Genomic DNA, 17,701 nt, shown 5'->3' with positions numbered 1-17,701 from the left:
AACCCAAGTGATAAAGGCTCAGCAGCCACTAGGAGAAAGACAAGCATAGGCTGTGAGCATGGTAGGGAGGTGCTGCATGGCTGGCAATGCCATGGTGGAGTCTTGCAGAGGAACAAACTGGGGATGCATCAAGAATCTCCTCTGCTTTCCTGCTGAGTGTTGCAACCAGGTTCAGCAAACTTGCTGCCTCTTCCCAGCAGAGAGCAAAAGAGAGGGGATCTGCTCCTCAGGGCTTCATTTACAGCCACTAACAAAGTTGCCAAGGGCTTGTGTTTGCCGTGAGCTGGCATGGAAGTAACCATGGCTTGTGCTGGTGGCTCGTGTGCTGCTGAAGGTCCCAGACAGACCAACCTCTGAAGGTCCCTTCCAAACCAAACTGTTCTATGATTCTGTGTTACTTCTGGCTGTGCCTGGAAGGGCTGACGGAGGTGCCAGCAAAGGGCATGGCAGGAGCTTGGGAGGATGTCGTGGTTTAACCCCAGCGAGCAGCTAAGCAACATGCAGCCACTTGCTCAGCGCCACCTCCCCACCCCGTCCCCTGCTGCCCCAGTGGGATGGGGAAGAGACTCAGAAGAGTAAAAGTGAGAAAACTTCTGGGTTCAGATAAAGACATTTTAATAGGTACAGCAAGAGCCACGCATGAAAGCAAAGGAAAGCAAGGAATTAATTCACCACTTCCCATGGGCAGGCAGATGTTCAGCCATCTCCAGGAAAGTCAGGCTCCATCATGTGTAACGGTTATTTGGGAAGACAAACACCATCACCCCAAATGTCATCCCCTTTCCTTCTCCCCCCAGCTTTTGTACTGAGCATGATGTCATATGGTACAGAATATCCCTTTGGCCAGTTTGGGTCAGCTGTGCTGGCTGTGTCGCCTCCCAGCTTGTTGTGCACCTGGCACAGTGTGAGAAGCTGAAAAGTCCTTGACTGCTCAGAAACAACTAAACTATCAGTGTATTATCAGTATTCTTGTAGTACTAAATCCAAAACACACCACTGTACCAGCTACCAGGAAGAAAATCAACTCCATCCAGCTGTTCTATACCATTCATGTCATGCTCAGGCCTCACACTCTCCAATACTTTCTCATTACCCACCACCACCCCTCCCATCCTTTGATATAATACACAGATATAATTCCCTTGGTCAATGGACCACCTCTGTGAAATGTCTGTACAATGTCCACAAATGTCCATAGAGTTCATCTAGTCAATGACCTTGGGCTCCATCTGTTATGGTGGTCACTCAGGACAGCAGAGGTGGTGTCTTGTGTGGAGTTACTGGGCACCAAAGCCAGCTCAGGTTGTCACTGCTGCACTCGCACTGCCTCCTGTGAGGCTCATCCTACGCTGGGTCAGGTTGTTCCTGCTGTAGTAATTCCCATAACGTGCAACTCAATTCCTGAGTTTAACATCTCTCCCAGTTTCTCTACCTCCTCCCTCCAGACCAAGCAGCACAGGGGGATGGGGAATGAGGGTTGCAGTCAGCTCATCACACATTGTCTCTGCTGCTCCTTCCTCCTCAGGGGGAGGACTCCTCACACTCTTCCCTTGCTCCAGTGTTGGATCCCTCCCATGGCAGACAGCACTCCACAGGCTTCTCCAACGTGAGTCCTTCCCATGGGCTGCAGTTCTTCACGAACTGCTCCAGCGTGGGTGCCCTCTATGGGGTGCAGTCCTTCAGGAACAGACTGCTCCAGCCTGGGTCCCCCACAAAGTCACAACCTCCTTCAGGCACATCCACCTTCTCTGGTGCAGGGTCCTCCATGGGCTGCAGGTGGAGATGTGCTGCACTGTGGACCTCCATGGCTGCGGGGGGACAGCCAGATTCAAGACGGTCTGCACCGTGGGCTGCCAGGGAATCTCTGCTCTGGCGCATGGAGCACCTTCTCCTCCTCCTTCTTCGCCGACCTTGGTGTCTGCTGGGCTGTTTCAACTCGAGTTCACACTGGAGTTCCAGCCTGTCCAGTACAGCAGCACAGAAACAGCAGCAATGCCCTGGCTACCTGCCAGCCCAGGCACCCATTGCTGTTATCATAAGGTTCCCAGGCATAGCAGAGTAAGATGATAAGCAGTACAGCAAGCAACGAAAGTAAAAAGTGGCCATTAACCAGCACAAGACTCTAATTCACAATAAGGCAAGCAAGTCCTGTGGCAAACCATAGAAGCCTGTTGAGTAACTGCTAAACAGCAATAACAGCTATAAATTCAATCTAGCACACTCCAGTCAAACCTTGAATCCTTCGAGCCCCATGTTGGGCACCAAAAAAGACTGACGTGGTTTAACCCCAGCCGGCAACTAAGCACCACGCAGCCACTCACCCACGCTCCCCTGCTGGGGTAGGGGAGAGAATCAGAAAGGTAAAAGTGGGAAAATTTGCAGGTTGAGGTAAAGACAGTTTAATAAGTAAAGCAAAATCCATGCACATAGGCAAAGCAAAACAAGGAAGTCATTCACTACTTCCCATGGGCAGGCAGGTGTTCAGCCGTCTCCAGGAAAGCCGAGTTTCATCACATGTGACAGTTACTTGGGAAGACGAATGCCATCACTCTGAATGTCCCCCCTCTTCCTTCTTCTTTCGCCAGCTTTGTATGCTGAACATGACATCGTATGGTATGGACTATCCTTTTGGCCCACTTGGGTCAGCTGTCCTGGCTGTGCCTCCTCCCAGCTTCTTATGCACTGGCACAGTGTGAGAAGCAGAAAAGTCCTTGACTGCTCAGAAACAACTAAACCATCAGTGTATTAACAACATTCTTGTTATACTAAATAGAAAACGCAGCACCATAACAGCTACCAGGAAGAAAATCAATTCCCTCCCAGCTGAAACCAGGACAGCAGGTGTTGATTTACTAGCTGGAGTCTCTCCCTTTGGCTTAATTTCCTGTTGTTTCCGTTCATATTAAAATATTGAGGATTGCAGTGTTTGGGAGGAAAACTACAGTGATGGGCTGCAAGTTGTCTTGCTGTCTCTTCCCTGCCAAAATACAGAATCACAGAATTGTTGGGGTTGGATGGGACCTCTGGAGAGTCCAACCCACCTGCTAAAGCAGGTTCACCAGAGCAGATCACACAGCAAGGTGTCCAGGTGGGTTTGAATGTCTCCAGAGAAGGAGACTCCACAGCCTCTCTGGGCAGCCTGTTCCAGGGCTCTGGCACCCTCAGAGTAAAGAAGTTTCTCCTCATATTCAGATGGAACCTCCCGTGTTTCAGTCTGTGCCCGTTGCTCCTCATCCTGTCATTGGGCACCACTGAAAAGAGTCTGGTCTCATCCTCTTGACACCTACCCTTGAGATATTTATAAACATTGACGAGATCCCCTCTCAGCTTCTCTTCTCCAGACTAAACAGACCCATCTCTCTCAGTCTCATAAGAAAGAAGCTCGAGGCCCCTAACCGTCATTGTAGCCCGTCACTGGATTCCCTCCAGTAGTTTCCCATCCTGCTAAAACTGGGGAGCCCAGAACTGGACACAGATACTCCAGATGAGATCTCACAAGGACAGAGTAGAGCAGGAGGATAATCTCTTTCAACCTACTGGTCACACTTTTCCTAATGCACCTACACATGGAAGCCGAGCTTGGTTTTGCTGACGCTTGAGCCACCGGAGATGCTGCCATGGCGTAACCATGTCCTTCTGCATGCTCAGAAACCCTGGTGGTGTTACAGGGTGAGGAATGAGGGGCAAGCAGCCAGCTCCCTACTGACACCAGTGAGAATCAGACCCTGTCCTGGACTGAGGAGACCCCTGCACACCAAAGACCGAGTGGTGGGAGTAGGTGGTGGTGGGTTTTCTCCATTCAGTGGGATCAGGGCTCACAGGGCGTGATGTCCCAATGCGAGGGGTGTCCTAAAGTGCAGCGCTGAGCCAGGTCTCGCTGTTAGGTCTTGTCAGTGGGGATTAGCTTTGCTAAAGACTCAGTCGGGTGGAACAACGGGAAACCGAATACCAGGCTCTCTCCCACACCAACCTGGCACTCTGGAAGGGTAAATCCCTCCTCCCATGGCTTGAGACCCAAGATCTCATTCCTTCTTCCTCTGGTAGTCCCATGCCAAGGACCTTTCCCTTTGCTTTGCATTGCATGGACACAAGGCAATATATTGCCCTGCCTTATAGCTGCCCTATACTTTGTATTTACATAGGTATGCCTGCACCTTTTCCTTCACTTTTGTGAAGTTGCCCAGGTACCCGTTGGGGCATGGTGAGGTGCTGGGAACCACACTCCTTTCCCTGGCACAGGTGGCTGTGGGACTGGATGGCCTGTACTGTACTGTCACCAGCCAGCAGCAAAGACCAAGGGCTCTGGGTCTCCATCCCTGCAGCTCCTGCCTCTGGCCTCTTTCGACCCAGACGAAAACAGTTCTCCAAGTGAGTAACACTTGCAGCTGCTGTCTCGTGACAATGATGTTTTTCATCAGAAACTGCGATTTGTTTAACGCCAGCGATCTGCCACGGCCCATCGGGAAGAGGCAATGAGATACTTTCCCTGCCCTGCAGCACCAACGGTTGGAGGGAGGTGGGAGGAGACACAGGGTGTGAGCGGCTGCTGAGGAGGGAACGTTGAGGGAGCGTAGGGTCCAGGGCAGGGATGGGGTGGTACACCACAGCCGTGGGTTCTACTGTGGCAGAAAAGCCTTGGAATTACCCCCAAAATGGGAGAAGCCTGTCCCTGTCATCCAAGACAGGAGAATTTGTCTGGACTCTGCAGAGTCCCCACCTGGCTCCCTCTCTTGCTCATTCTGGCTTGCCGTGAGATGGGTCCCTTCTCCTTGGACCTTATTTCACCCCTCAACGAAAGCATCCAGAAGCCTGTTTGGCATCCCTGCTTGCCCTGGCAACGTGCTGCCCGTCCCACGGTGGGATTGCCACACCGATGCTGCCGCCGTGCTGGGGAAAAGCGGTGACAGCGAGCAAGCCCGGCAGTTCCCGTGCGTGGCTGCGCTCTTTGACACCCGTATGTGAAAAGTGCTATAAAAATGACCTTTAGCCACGGTCTGGCAGTGTGGGGACACAGCTGCCTTTATCTTCCTGTCTCAGCTGGCTGCTCTGAGGCTTGTGGAGGTGGCGGGGCCAAAGCCATAGGGCAAGCCCCTGGTAGGGCTGGGAGTGGGGACATGGCTCCAGCCTCTCTCATCCCTTCTTCTAAGGAGGACCTGACACTGCTTTGGAGCTTTGCAGGCTGGGAAGAGCAGAGCAGCATCTCACTAACAGCTTGTTCCCGAGCATGAAAGTATTTCTATGCTCCTGCTGCTACTCCTGAAGCATAACGTTCAAAGCTGCCAGGAGGGTTTCCTTCCAAGGGGTGAGGGATTGCTGGCACTCAGACATGATCCAAGATAAACTATCAGCCCATGACAGACTTCTGTGAAGCCCCTTCTGCACCTCTGGGTGCTGCCATGCAGCTGTGGGGCAGCTCCATGGAAATGGGACCCCACGAAGCTGCTGTCCCTCATGTGATGAGGGCAGAAGAGCCCCGCCTGAGTGGGGCGATTTCCCCTACAAGGCAGTTGCCCCTGGCAATATGTTGTGGTTTTGCATGGGCGAAAACTTATTTGGTGGTGGTAGAGGAGGAAAGGATGAAGAAAACAGCCTGCTCAGCAGTGAGCAGCCCTGAATCCACAAGCCACAGCGTTTCAGGGATGCAGGGCGAGAGATGGAGCAGCTGGATGATGCTTTGGGCTTGCAGGTCCCAGTGGCAGCGCTGCCGATGGGGAGGGAGAGGGTGGTTGGCGTGGAGGTGCCCCGGGGGCTGTCAGGCATCGTGGGTGTCACAGCAGGTCAGGCTGGTAGTGGAGGGGTGCATGAGCTGCCTGCCCAGTCCCAGCTGGGTTTTGTCGCTTGTGAGCCAGGGGCCACCCCGTGCGTCTCTGCTGCATCCCTGGTGCAAGCTGGAGAGGACCGGGCTGTCTCCCTGTCACCTCATGGGGAGAGACCTGAAATTTGGGACCTGAAGGCTGCCAGGATACCTTGTTATTGCAGTTATGAGGTGGACCCTCTCCCCTCTGCCTCCTGAACCAGCTCAACTGCTCCAACCTTGGAGGGGCTGGGGGGCCAGCCACGCTCTCAGCCCTTACCCCTGTGTCCCGGTGCTGCCTCGGCCGTGTCCCGCAGCGGTGGCTGGCTCCTGCTGCTGGGGGTGACACCGAATCCTGGCGGCGAAACTCATCCGATGGACTCGTGTGTCTTGAGTTTCATCTGAAACCACAATGCTGTTGGTAGGTTTCTGTGCAAACCTCAGCAAGTTCCTTCTGGCTTGTGCCAGCACTGCCAGTAAACCTTTATTTATTAGTCTTAGTTTTTCTCCAGGAATTTTGGCTAGGCCATGTGAACCGGCGTGGCTCACTTGGGCTGATATTTACAGCTCGAACTGGTACCCCTGGGGCAAACGGGTCCCAGCGTGAGCCAGGGCAGACCTTGGCTGTGCCAGTGCATGTGCTGCAGCCCTTGGGAAGGTCGTGCTTTCCTGGAAAAAAACTCAACAGCCTTCACTGGAAGCTGTCGGAGACAGTAAAGGTAAGTTCATCTCCAGAGCAGCCATTCAGGCTCCTGAGAGGAGAAAACTGTTTTGCTTATCCCGGAATTGCTGGGTTTTGAGCAGCTCCAATAAGGGGCACAGTCTGCACAGCAGGAGTGTTGCAACATGCTGGTGCCAGGACTGCTGAGATCCGTCTGGGGATCACCCACACTGAGTTATCAAGAAGACATGAATCCAGGCTGTGCACATTGCCAACAATATCTAACCAGGGAGTGGGGGTGGTGAACATAGTTGTAGCACCGAGAGGAGCGTGGAGCTTGCACTACCCAAGCTGCTTCCAGGCTTCCTTCTGTAGCTTACCCATCTCCAGCTAAACCCTTGGGCTTCAGGCTACCTTTGCACTGCCCACTGGGAGAGCCTGAACCTGCATTACCCCCGAAAAGGTCTGCAAAGCCCTGAGAGGAGAACCCTCTGCATGAGCTGTGCCCATCCAGCCCTTGCCTTGAGCCCATCCTTGGCTGTTGAAGCAGCCAGGAGGGCTGGAGGTCGGCATCTACCTTCTCATCAACCTTCTGGGGAGACTGGGTGACCGCCGTCCAGTCCTGGGGTGGGAGCAGAGTGGCCCTAGCTGTGCCCTTAACTTCCATGAGTTCCACAGCACTGTCATCCCAAATGCTGCTTCTGCGCCCTGTAACATCTCCTGGCATACAGCGGGAAAGGCCGGGAAGGGCAGAGCAGGTGGAAACTTATGGTGCTTTCTCTGCAGCAACACAAAGGACATTGGGCTGCTCAGAGAGGAGGTTTGTGTTTATTCTTTCCAACAGGAGTGTAGCAGTATTTTGTGGTGTTCCCATATTCATCTTTAGTCCACCTGGGATTTCAGCAGTAACACATTCAAGGAGGGACGGTCAGATGCTGCCTGTGCTCTCTACGTGCAGGATGGGTCCTGGCTCTGCGGAGAGGTTTGTCGTGATCCTATCAAGCTGGGACTTCAAAGGGATGTCACTGAGTGTCACACAAGACATGCAGCTGGGAGCCATGTATCAGCTGTGGCATGGTATCTGCTCTGTTTGGGCTGAAATTTGGCTCATGCAGTCCCCAACGGCTGCATGTCTCTTATGCCATGGGAGATGCTCCTCCAGTGTGGTTCTGAAAGCACGCCAAGCTAGACAGACAAGCTTGGGGTAGGAATTGCTGGGTGTGGAGATATTTGGCCTGGGTGATGCCAGTGGTCAGCCTTGATGGTTATGGTCCACTTACCTTGCAAATCTCTGGATGCCAATATCTATTCCACAGTGGTCAGCAGCAATAGTGCCTGGAATAGGACATAGCTGTGTGTCCTGGCCTGGCCTAAGGAATCGGACCTGCTGCCCATGTTGTTGCATCATCCTTCTGCTGTCTTGCTTCTTTACCTCCCCTTGAATGATTCTAAAATGTCCCTTCCTTCAGCAATGCCCTGTGCAATAGAAATGAGTTGTGACACCATCCGCTTTGTTGGGCACTGTTCCCATTGCAGCACTTCTTATAAGGGGCTTTAGGTGACTTTCCATGGCTCAGCTTCCCTAGGATAAAAAAAAGTGGTGGATGTGAGACTAGTTGTGAAGAGAGTTGCAGTGTCTTGAGAGCCTTGACTTCATGGTGAGGCTATTTTTCCACCACCGCAGTTGTCGTTGCCAGGCACTGAGGCCTTTTGTGGTGTGAACCCCAAGAGATGTTCCCAAGGTGGCATTTTGGTGGTCTGTAGCATGAGATCCACAGGCTGGTCCTGCAGCTGGGCTTAGTTTGTTAGGCAGAGCTCATCACAAGGATTCAGCTCTTCCCTTCCACATGCAAGAATGTGACAAGATAAAAATGCATGTTCCTCCCCCTGCTTTCATCCTGAAGTGCTCCCTGACATGCTGGACTAATGAGGACAACAGATCTGCTGCTGCTGCTGCTTCTGTTTTCTCTAATTTGAGAATTGCCCACGGCCCATGAGATCTGGGCTGTGCACGATGCAGCGGTAGATAGCAGTGCTCACACACACCCAGATATGCAGGAGGTGGTTTTGGCCAAGGGAATCTGCCAGTTATGAGTGGGCTCAGCCTTTGGAAGAGGATCTCTATCAGTTCCCATTTGCACGTTGCAAGATACTCCCTGGATGACTAGGTAGTGTTTGCACTTGATCTGATGAGCTGATCTTTCTCAAGTTACTTTATTTATTTATTCCCCGCTTTTATCGTTGATCTCAATATGACAAAGAGCCAGCCCCCACATGCAGAGATAGGCAAGTGCACAGCAACTGTTGAGGGTGCAAAGAGATCCTGGGTGACCTGAGGAAGGAGAAGTGAGTACTCCCATGTTGCATCCATGATCTGCCTACCCTGCCCGTAGCCGCCCATGCCTGATGCCTCTGAGAAGATGTCAGCTTCCCTTGCTTTGTAGCACTTCCTTAGCCTTGGCCTAAGAGGCTACAGAGAGGAAGATAAGGACATGGCTAGGCAGCAAGTGGTGCCCCAAAGCTCTATCAGTAGATGAGCAATAGATTGAAAAAGGCAAAAGGCTGAAAAAGGTGACAAGGAAGAGACCCACTTGCTGAACTGCCTGACAACCTTCTTCCCCCTGCCCTAGGCACTGCGCTGGTGTTTCTCCTGTGCCCTCGCAGGAAAGCAGCAAGAGTGGTGCTGGGAAATCTCTCCTTGCCTGTCTCATGCCATGTGCAGGGAGGGCATAGAATCATAGGATCATTTTGGTTGGAAGGGACCTTCAAGGTCATCAAGTCCTTAGAATCATAGGATCATTTTGGTTGGAAGGGACCCTCAAGGTCATCAAGTCCAACTAGTCACCCAACCCTGGCACTAACCCATGTCCCTAAGAACTTAATCTCTGCATCTATTAAACCCTTTCAGGGATGGTGACTTCACCACTGCCCTTTGCAGCCTGTTCCAACATCCAACAGCCCTTTCTGGGAAGAAATTGTTCACAAGATGCAATCTAAACCTCCAGGTTGGCTCAGCAGTGCCCCTTGTCTGGGCTCCATGGTGAATGCTGCTGCTTCTGCTTTGATCAAAACCAAACACGCTACCTTTTTGTCAAAGATTGTCTGCCAGGCAGTGGATCCCCTGTAAGACAGTTTCTGAGCAGCAGGAGTGGCACTAAAACCAGAGGTCTGTCAGCAGAGTTGGACCAGGCAGCCAAGGTCTTGTCTGCTTCAAATCCCTTGGGCTTCCTCCCTCCAGGTGGTGTAGACCATTCCCATCATGGCTTTACCCTGTGCCTGACCTTGTGCATGTAGATCAGAGCCCCCAAAACACCTTAATGTTTGTGGTAACCAATAAATTTAAGAGAAAAAATGCTTCAAATATTTAACTGCGGCAAGAATTATACAATGATGTCTGTATAATTGATAACTATCACTGTGAATGTCACTGCTATCTAGCTCTCAAAACATATACATATTTCACTTTCCATAGCCATTCCTTAGCCAATTACTGGACCCCAGAAACAAGGAGGGGAAGAAACACCTTACCTATTCTGGTAGCATCCAGGGAGGGGTGAACTATAAGGCTTCTTGGGGGGCAGCTGGTCCCATGCAGGGGGCAATTTTGGACTTGCAAGACACAGCTGCCTCTGGTCTCTAAGAGCTGCCCATAGATCACCCTGACCCCAGTGGGTGCTTTAGTGTCCCCGCAGCAGCCACCGGATCTTTTCTGCACTGCACTGCAGGTGACTCGAGTGTCGCTGCACCTGTGTCTTGTGGTCGTCTGCCCCGAGAGCCTCCCTGCACAGCCCGAGGCAGAGCAGCACCATCGTGGAAATTTTCAATGGAAGCACGGCAAGCCTGTGCGAGGGGAAGGGGTCTGCAGTGGGACAGGGACACTTAGAGTCACAGAGTCACAGGACGTCCTCAGTTGGAAAGGACCCTCAAGGATCATCGAGTCCAACTCCTGTCCCTGCACAGGACAACCCCACAGTTCACACCATGTGTCTGAGGGTGTTGTCCAGTCTCTTCTTGACCACTGTCAGGCTTGGGGCCATGACACCTCCCTGGGGAGCCTGTTCCAGTGTCCAGCACCCTCTGGGGGAAGAACCTTTTCCTAATGTCCAACCTGACCCTCCATGGCACATCTTCCTGCCATTCCCTTGGATCCTATCACTGGTCACCAAAGAGAAGGGATCAGCCCCTGCCCCTCCTCCTCCCCTTGTGAGGAAGCTGTAGCCATGATGAGGTCTCCCCTCAGTCTCCTCTTCTCCAGGTTGAGCAAACCAAGGGATTTTAGCCACTCCTCATACGGCTTCCTCTCCAAACCCTTCACCAAATTCATAGCCCTCTAACCCCAGCGGCCTTTCCCCTCTAGGAAACATGGTATTAACTGCTCTGGCCTCTATACAGTGCACAGCCAGGAAATTACCCAAATTCCCCAAATGCATTAATCCAAGTATGGAATTGTTTAAGCCAAACACCCACCATTTCCAATCACCCTTAATTCTGGGCAGGGTACACAGTCTTGGTCTGTTCTCTCCTGCAGCTGGATTCTTCACCTGCTGCTTTCTTATTTTTACATTTTCACCTCTCTATCCCACCCTGTTGTTGCAGGAGACCCAAGTCCAGCTCCCTCCCTGCAGAGACCTGAATCCAAGTCTCTCATGAAAGCTCAAGTGGACTTGAGAGGGCGCTGAGGTGAAGGGCTCTCACCAGCTCTCCTGCTGAAAGCCCTCTGCCATGCCATTCCTGATGGAGGTACCTTGCACTCCATTTTCTGGATTATTTAATGAAAAGTGGGAAAGCTTTCCAAAGGAGAGAAGTGGAAATCTCACCTGTGGTCATCTGATGCTCAGGGTAGCTGTCAGCATGGGGGCTGATGTCTTCAGTTTTGGATCTGATTTCTTCAGGGAGAGAAGGGGTTGAAGTATGGATTCCCCTGATCATCAGGTGAAGAACATTGGATGAAGAAGGTCAGCGTTTACTCCTCTACATTGTATCTGAGGCTCGACAAAACCTTGGGAAATGGACTGATGGGCCAGTGCCTTACCAGAAACCCTTCTCATACACTGCCTGTTTTGTACCAACCGAGTTGTTGCTTGGCCAAGGATGTGTCATTAGGAATTTCCATTGCTTGGCTTTGGTGAAAGTTTTGACCCTGAGAGTCTGCAGTATTCTCCTCTGAACCTTGTTCTTTGGTGGAAGTGTGTTCATCATCATCAGTTCCCTGACGCAGGAAATCCCTGGTGCAGTTTGATCAGTTCTGGTCTGTGTTGCCTCTGTCATGGCCAATGGAGGGTTCGTCTGCAGCCAGAGCGTTGCACCTCCCGTGTGCATATGGGCAACCTTGGGCTGCTACCCACAGTGACAAAAATCCCCTGAAAGGCATCAGCATAGATATCAAATGGGGATCTGGATTACCAGACCATAGCTGAGGCTTGCCAGGACCAATGATGAGAAAATTTTGTCAAACGCTGTTGTTTTTTGTTTGAATTCGGTGAGAGCTTTGTGTTAGTAAGAGCTTCAAAGCCTGATCCTAATAAAAATATCGTGACCCTGTGATTATCTTGCCTTGTGCAGGTGTCAGTGCAAAGTCTGTTTGTATTGGTAATTAGCAGGGATCTCCTGAAAGCACCGTCTGTGTGAGACAGAGGTGTAGGTGGCACATCAGTCTTTTTGGGGAAAGCATGAGTGGAAGTGCATGTTCAATGCCATTTCACAGAAACGGAGGATTTGGGGCAGGCACCGCTGGGGCCAAGTTTCCCTGGTCATGCTGCAGAACCAGTTTCCCGAGCAGACGAGCAGGAGGTGAGGCCAGCCTGAGCCTCCCACGGGTTGACATCTCATGTCTGCCCAGGGAATCTTACTTGAAGCATAAAAGCCCACTGCTTTCTGCCAGTCTTGGGGCCATTCATCACTGAGAACCCAGTGCCTTGTGCAACAGCCCTCTCGCTCTTGCATTATACACATTATCTCCCCAGTGGCATGGGTTTGCTTTCCATCTGGTGATTCAATGAACTACCCTTGAAACAGAAAAGCCTTTATGTACTGAATAACTCCTAGATAAAACCATTTTTGGAAGAAAAGGAGGATGGGTGGAAGGAGTAGCTAGGAGCAACCCCCTTGCCTCTGGCCCCCAACACAAACCTATTTGCTATTGCAGCAGTCACTGAGGTCAGGTGAGTACCTAGTGTGTGAATTTCTCCTGGTCCCATATGCAGGCCTCGACAAGTCAATATGTTTGTGGTACCTCCACTCCTGAGGACTTGCTTGACTCAACCCATGGAGACCTCGGCTGTGAAGAAGATCTCTTGAGTGATCCTCCCTGTTCCCATCACCCAAGGAAGAAATACGGCTCCCCGCTCTGCCTGTGCACACCCGCGTGCCCTGTCATGCCTGTGGTAACTTCTCCTTGACTCATTGATTCCTGCAGAAGACATGGTGAGAACTCCCTTTCTGGAGAGGACTGGTTACAGGGAATGGTGCTTGGGCTCCCTTTCTACCCCTCATAATTTCCCTTTTGATTTTACAACACAGGGCAGCGTTTCTGGTTTTTTTTACCCCAGCCAGCTGTTTTTAGATGTACCAGAGAAGTATAACACCTGTCCATCTGGCTGTCATCCATTTGGCCTGCCTCTGTGTTCCCATGTTGACAGCTGGTGTTTCTGTGACTGAAGGAAATCGTGTCAGTGCACAAAATCCCAGCTCCACTTGGCTTCCCTTATGGTGGTTCTTCTGGGAAGAGCTGTTAGAAACCATTTCTCTCCAAGGGTCAGAAATGTCCCATGAGGACTTCTCTGCGTCACCCTTGCTGTTTCCTACATCCACACCTTGCTTTTCAGAATATCACTTTCTGCTTAAAAGCCCAGCCCAGCAGCAAACCCAGCCCTTTGAGAGGGCATTTCACCTCTCTGTAAACCTCTCAGTCTCCCCACTGGTACAATAAGTTTATTCTCTGCAGATCTGACATAATGGACCAAGCAGTTCCCAGTGTTTCTTTGCCTCTGGGCCTTTCCATGGTACTTCAAAGCGCAGCTGAAACCTCACTGTTTATTTTCAGTGTATCTGCCTTATAGATTTATTGCTTTTCCTTTGTAATATACACTATTATCACTAAAACAGCAGCAGTAAGAAATTAATTTCACTGAGATCCCTGCTGATTTGATCTGACCCTGCTAGGCACGGGGAAACTTTTGCAGACATTTCCTGCCCTGAAGTGCTTCCAAGCTCAAAATCCTGCCCAAGACCTGTTGAAGCTGATTGAAAGACTTGTACTCAAACCACAGGGAGCTTCAGTGATCTCCAAGAGTTGGGTTTTCCAAGAGGAGAAGGAAGTTCCACCTGCCATCCCTTATGGTGGTTTGGTTGGAAATGTTTGGTCTAATTTAACAGGGCTCTTGGGCTTTAAAATCTATGAATCCCAAAACTTTTCCCTGGAAAAATCTGAATATTGGGGCACAGAAATGAGACCTTTGGCCTCCATTGTATATCTTGGGGGCATGTCTGGCTCCAGACTCGGCAGAGCACTACCACTTTGTTTTGATTTCCACCTTCTGATGTGAAACTTGCTCTATTACAGTGAGCATTTGAATGTTCTCCATGGCTATTTCCAGCTGATTTGAAATCAGGAGTCAGAAAAGAAAACCAGTCCTTTTTGAGCAATGCATTCAAGAGACTTTTCTCTTTTCTCTCCTTCAAGGTGTGTTTCAGTGATGGATGGACACCATTTACCTCCGGGAAACTTGATTAGAGCCAGACGAGGCTGACGGTGAGGTGGTAGCGATCTGTAGGTCTGTTGTCTGCAGGACGCATAACCCTCCCTCCACTTTGGGTGCCTTGTAGGCAGGATTGAAGCCGAAAGATAGGGTTTGGCTGGGAGCTGCCTCTCTTGGGCTGGCTCAGGGGTGGAGGTGCACCCGGTGGGCACGTTTTCCGTGAGCAAAGCTCCTTAAGAGAAGGAGAGCATCCTTCTCCTTCTTTCTCTTACTTTCTGCTCCCTGGATTAATTTATTTTGCTTGATGTAAGGGAGCTGAGTGCTCTTTGATTGGGCCATGACCTGAGCTTTATATAATGTGTTGTGCAATGCACTTTATGTAATCAGAGTTTTCTTGTGTAATTTATTTGCATGGCATTCACTGAATCGATGACTAGACCTGATTACATGGGAGAAGGCTAGCAGGAGGGGCACAGACGGGTTTGCCATTGTTGGGCTGCCTGCTGCCTGGGAGTGTGTAGAGTTAGAGGGCCAGGAAAGCAAATCCACGCAGCTCTGGGTCAGATAGCTCTTGGTCCACGTTCGTCTCTAAAAAGTTCGCTCCATTCTCCTTGAAAAGCAAGAACGTGGGGCTTGTGATCATCCTCCTGAGGGCCAGGCCTAAAGGAGGCTCAGCTGCCCCCAACTTTCCACTGGTTATAGTGGGAGCCCCTCTGATGCCTCAGTGATGTACTCGGGGCGACCTCTCAACATTTTCTTGCCAAGGGGGCTGGACCGTGCTCGAAGTGAGTCAGGAATGTGAGGCGAGGATTTCATTCAGGCTGTGAGCTGAGGATATGACCTCCACGGCATGAGATTAAAATTCAGTTCCTCTTGGCATCTGCAGCCTGCGTGCACAGATTATGCCTGCCGTTCACGCTGCCCACTGAGGTGGTTAATCCACGAATGGGGCCTCATCCCGTGCCCCTGGAGTGGAAGTATCCACACCCAGGCTGTGGTGGAGCAGCTAATGGGCTGGAAACACCTGGTGCAGATGCCAGATGGAAGAAAAATAGCTATGGGGCCCTCTCATGAAACAGACTCTGGCTTAGCAACACCACTGGGTCCTTGTGTGACTAGTGCTTCAGTTGGCCTGGGATGGGGGAGAAGGGGCATGGCAGCATCCCAGAGCCTCCCCGAGACTCCTGTTAGTAATCTCCAGCCTTCCTCGTCTCTTGTTGGAGGAGAAGTTAGGTCCTCCTTGCTGAGATTGCTGGGAATGTGCTGCAAGCATGGCCTTGGCATGGCAGAGCTTGCACAGCCCAGCGAGGTGGGACTGTCCCATCCATCTCCCTGGGTACCAGGGCCCTCCATGCTACAGAAGCTGTGCATGCAGGAAAACTTGGGATCTTCAATTTTTTTGCATTCATTTAAATTATAAGTATTCCACAATGGCAGCAGAACCTGACACCTGGGCGTGTGTGAGCCTGGAGGTTAACAGGACTGTCAAGCATGTGAACAATGTCCTGCATGAAAAACTACAGTGCGGAAGGCTGTAGAGCTTTTGAGTGCAAAAGCACTTGCTCTTCATTCAGTTGAGGTCTAACTAGTAAGGGAAATTCTAGTGATTAGGAGATCCTGATACAAAGCTAAGATCATATAAAGACAATTTGATGAACCTCTGTCTTAATTTGTGACCTTGAACTGGCTGAGAAGCTTGATGGTAGTTCAAATATACTTTATCTGAGAAGAAGACAAATAAAAAAGGGAAATTTAGTGAGATAGGCATTACCAGGTCCTTTGTGGATCTGCTTGGCTTGTCCTCACTACCTGGCCTCACTGGCAAGCATGGTCTGTACAGGACACTATAGTGAGGCGCCCCACAAAACTCTTGTCCATGGGGCTTTTCAGAGTAAAGGTATTTGGTCAAAAGTCTCCAGACTTAATTCTTTTGATAAAGCTAGAAAATTTCCAGTGACTTCCCCTTCATCCATCCTCTCGCTTCTTGCGGCTGTTTTGTATTGTTTTTGGCTTTTGTTGAAACACGTATGAAAGGCCAGGATGACTCTGGTGGGTTTCCTGGTCACTGTTCTCAAGAGACACCATCACTTCTTTTATGCATCTCACCCACCAAGCAGCCAAGGAGTAGAACCCCAGGTAGACACTGAAGCTCTGCCTTGCTGGGAGCTCACAGGGTCACTACCCTCCATGGGTGAAATGTGAAGTGGAAATGGGTGTTGCATCAAGATGAGATCTTTGCAGCGACGTTGTGCTGGGTAACGGCTTGGGCACTAGGAAAGCTGTGATTTTCACTTTTGCTGCTGGGAATCCCTGCCAGAACTTCCTTGTTCCTCAGAGGTAACTGGAGCTGCATGGTGCCAGCATTGCAACCACACGCTCGTTTGTGCAGGTTGTTATGAGACCTGCCCTATTTTGGGTTGTGTCTTGCAGACCACCAGCGAGGAATCAGGAGGTGCTGGGAGAGTTTCCCACTCAGAGACAGAGATTTAGCTAAAAAATAAATGATGTGACTCATTGCAGATGGAATAGATGTTGTCAGTGAGATGTCTACTGTGGTGGTCAGATGTCTCTGTGGAGACGCTGAACTAAGTAATGTTTTGAATAATTCAAACTTTTTTCCTTGCAGCTGGCATTATTTTATGTAAATGATGAACAAAAAGGATTAATCAAGAGAAAAAGAGCAGAAAGTGGGGCTCTGTGCTGTGAAGAAAGGCCAAAAGAGTTTGAGTTGTTCAGTCTGGAGAAGTGAAGGCTCCGGGGAGACCTTATTCCAGCCTTTCAGTACTTAAAGGGGGCCTATAAGACAGGGACAGACCTTTCAGCACGGCCTGTTACAAAAGGACAAGGGATAATGGTTTTAAACCAAAAGAGTGGAGGTTCAGACTAGACACAAAGAAGACATTTTCTGCCATGAGGCTGGTGACACACTGGCCCAGGTTGCCCAGAGAGGTGGTGGATGCCCCATCCCTGGAGAAATCCCAGGCCAGGCTGGACAAGGCTCTGAGCAACCTGATCTGGGTGGAGATGTCCCTGCTTATTGCAGGAAGGTTGGACTGGATGAGCTTTGAAGGTCCTTTCCAACAGAAACCATTCGATGATTCTCTGATTCTATGAAATTCCATCTGACAGTGTAATAGACCACTGTACCATCACCATGCCCAGCCCTGTCAGCTCTTTGCTCACTGTATTTATTGCTTCTGCCCGGAGAGAAGGAATGCAATTTGAGGAGGATGGCGCAGGTTTCGGTACAGATGCAGGAATAGTCCTCTGGACAAACATGGGAGAGGCAGACAAACAGTTGGGTAGGCTGCAGCTGTATAGAAAAGGCTTTGCAGGTGGTTATAGTAATTATTAGTTGACCGTAAGTCAACAGTGCCATGGTGTTGCAAAAAGAAAAGGAAAAGTTAAACATCCCTGGGACTTATAAACAGCAGCATTGTTTGCAGGACACATGACATACTTTCAACAATTTGCTAGCGTAGACCATGCCTACACAGCAGCAATATGACCAGCTCTGGGCACTGCCCTCCAGGAAAGATATGTACCAGT

The sequence above is a fragment of the Caloenas nicobarica genome, chromosome Z (genome assembly GCF_036013445.1).
Source record: "Caloenas nicobarica isolate bCalNic1 chromosome Z, bCalNic1.hap1, whole genome shotgun sequence".
NCBI lineage: Eukaryota > Metazoa > Chordata > Aves > Columbiformes > Columbidae > Caloenas > Caloenas nicobarica.
This window is presented reverse-complemented; position numbering follows the sequence as displayed.